We start from the raw sequence: 3,292 nt of genomic DNA on the forward strand, positions 1-3,292 counted from the left end.
GCCATGAGTCCCACCATGTGTACTCTTTGGTTGGTGGTTTAGTCCCTGGGAGCTCTGAGGGTACTAGAAAGTTCGTATTGTTGTTTGTCCTAAGGGACTGCAAACCCCTTCAGCTCCTTGGGTCCTTTCTCTACTTCTTTCATTGGGGACCCTGTAATACAGTCCAATGGATGGCTGTGAGCCTCTAGTTCTGTAATAGTAGGGTACTGTCAGAGCCTCTCAGGAGACAGCTATATCAGGCTCCTGTCATCCAGCACTTGTTGGTATCCACAATAGTGTTTGGATTTGATGATTGAATATGGGAAGGATTCCCAAGTGCGTCAATCTTTAGATTGTCCTTCCTTCAGTCTCTGCTCCATAGTCTCTACCACTCCTCCCATGGGTATTTTGTTCATAGTAGCCTTATTTATAATAGCCAGAAACTGGAAACAACCCAGATGTCCCTCCACAGAGAAATGGATACAGAAAATGTGGTACATCTGCACAATGGAATACTACTCAGCTATTAAAAACAATGAATTTATGAAATTCTTGGGGAAATGGATGGATCTGAAGAATATCATCCTGAGCGAGGTAACCCAATCACAAAAGAACACACATGGTATGCATTCTCTGATAAGTGGATACTAGCCCAGAAGTTTGGAATACACAAAGTACAATCCACAAACCACAAGAAACTCAAGAAAAAGGAAGACTAAAGTGTGGATACTTTGTTCCTTCTTAAAAGGGGGAACAAAATACCCATGGAAGGAGTTGTAGAGACTAACTATTCAAAGAGATCTTATGTTGCAATAAAAAATGTTCTGGGATTTCATAGGACATAAGATACATAATCTGACATTGTTAATTTGTTAAATCATTGTGCTGTCAAACTCCCTACTAAATGCATACATTTAAACTGAAAGATCTGGAACATTACCAAACTTGGTCAAAGTAGCTTCATTTAGAAGTGGGTAGAAGTCAACAAAAAGATATATAACTGCTCACAGTACTGATATTGCAAACTGAATATTCAGTTCTGGATTTGACATCTTATTTTAAGCCCCTATAACCACTTCCATCAACACAACCAAGGCTCATAGAACATAGTGGGAAAAAAATAGAAGCTAAAAATTTAATATTTATCAAAGAATTATAAGACTCAAAACCTAAAAATTTATTGTACTAGTGCCCTTTGTGATGAGGTATGTATGTATGTGCATGTACGTGTGCTCAGTTTATCATTCATGTGTGAAGGCTAAAAATTGATTTGAGACATTTTTCCCATCACTCTCCATTTTATACTACTTTTTCAGGCTAACACTAACATTGAATTATTGCTTGCATTTTTCAACTAGACTGGGTCCCAATATCTATTTGTATCCATCCTTCCCTCCTAGTGCTGGAATTCCCAAAGTGTGTTCCCACACAGGCATGATACAACAAGGTTGTTATGGAATAGCTAAGAATTCAAACCCCACATCCTCCTGCTTGCAGAACAGTTATTTAAGCATTCATATACCTAGGACTAGTAGACTTTAAGTTAAAACATAGTCAATGTTCTAATGGTGATATTTGAAACAAAATGAACACTTAAGGAGAATAAGAAAATTAAAAATGCATAGAACATTATAATATGGTTTTTGTTTTATACATTTTAGATTTTTGTTTAGACTACCAACTAGAAAAATTAGTGTTAGTACCATTTTTGTTTATTAAAATATATTCTCTCAAGGCATAATTGATCTGATAGATGATATGGGAAAAGTAAGCCTCTTAGAGAAAAGTATGGAGGTAAATTACAAAAGAAGTCAGAGGAAGGTAAAGAATAATAGGAGGATATGATATAGGATATAATTGTAGTCCCTAGAAGAATATTATTAAAACCTAAAAAATCTCATAAGGAAAGTAGTTAAAGGAGACACTCTTTAGGTGTGGTGGTAGTGCATGCCTTTAATCCCAGCACTTGGGAGGCAGAGGTAGGCGGATTTCTGAGTTCGAGGCAAGCCTGGTCTACAGAGTGAGTTCCAGGACAACCAGTTCATTCTATGCAGAGAAACCTTGCCCCCCCCAAAAAGGGGAAGTAAATCACAAATACAGAAGCAAGGAAATAGAAAAAGTAGCAAATAAGAAGTCTGAAAAAAACACAAAGGGATATATATATATATATGTATATATATATATATGTATAAATTAAATTTTCTAATTTGTTTGATGGTGCTCCTGGTAAGAACCAAATAGTACCTAACAAAACCCACAATATCAGGCATAAGAATTCTGCTTTTGAGTTACTGATCAAGGCTATTAAAAAATTCTGAAAATATACATCTTATTGGTATTATCCTTGGTTAAACTCCAGAAGTAGATGATAAGTCCCTATTGCTGATAATACCATATACTCCAGAAACAAGGCTCACAGTCCATCAATATGGATTGACCTGAATGTCCCTTCCCTTAGAACTAGTTTTCATGATACCAGAAGGAGCTATGGAAACTTCCAAAGGAAGTAGTCATCCAATAGGCATACCCATCTAAGGTACCTCTTTATCACATTAATGACAGCACGGCCTGATAACCCTGAGGGTCCATTAGTTGTATGACTTTCTTAGCAATAATAGCTCTCTACTTGGCCTTAAGACCTTTCAGACAATCCCCAAACAAGAGGGATGTAATCCCTATTACTAAAAACTTAGCATACTACCCAGTACTAGTAAATTCATGGTTACTGGAGGAGCATCTACAATCACTTATTTAATGGCTGACAGTTTCCTAACAGCAATTTATAAACATTTGTATGTATACTCACAGATAAGCAAAGTCTTCACCACTAATTAATGAAACATCTTTTTGGAACAGACAGAGAACATAATAAAAAGCTACACTAAATCAAAATGCAGTCTTGTAGAGCCAAGACCTAATGGGTGTATCTGTAAAATACTTCCATACCTATGTCTATGAGAGTGTTGTGGAAGAGGGCTAGAAACCTTGTATGTACCAGAGGATCACAGAGTTTGCTATAATATTGCCTCCTAGTGATGTTAGAATCTTTGCACATAAACTTCTCACCAGTATAACCACCCAAATATGACCTGAACAAGGATGATGCCAGTGGAATTCTAAAACTAGAAGAGAAAAAACTCACAACTCTGGAAGCTTGAATATAACTATTAGCAATGGAACAAAACTGTTAGAGGAAGATCTAGTGAGTTCCCAAGGAGGAAATATCGATTGCTTGCCCAATGACAAATGGTCAAACCTGAAAACTTAAATAATACATAAGATTATATGGGCTGTTCTTCCTGTCTACCTTTTG

The sequence above is a fragment of the Mastomys coucha genome, chromosome X, assembly GCF_008632895.1.
Source record: "Mastomys coucha isolate ucsf_1 chromosome X, UCSF_Mcou_1, whole genome shotgun sequence".
In the NCBI taxonomy this organism is placed as follows: domain Eukaryota; kingdom Metazoa; phylum Chordata; class Mammalia; order Rodentia; family Muridae; genus Mastomys; species Mastomys coucha.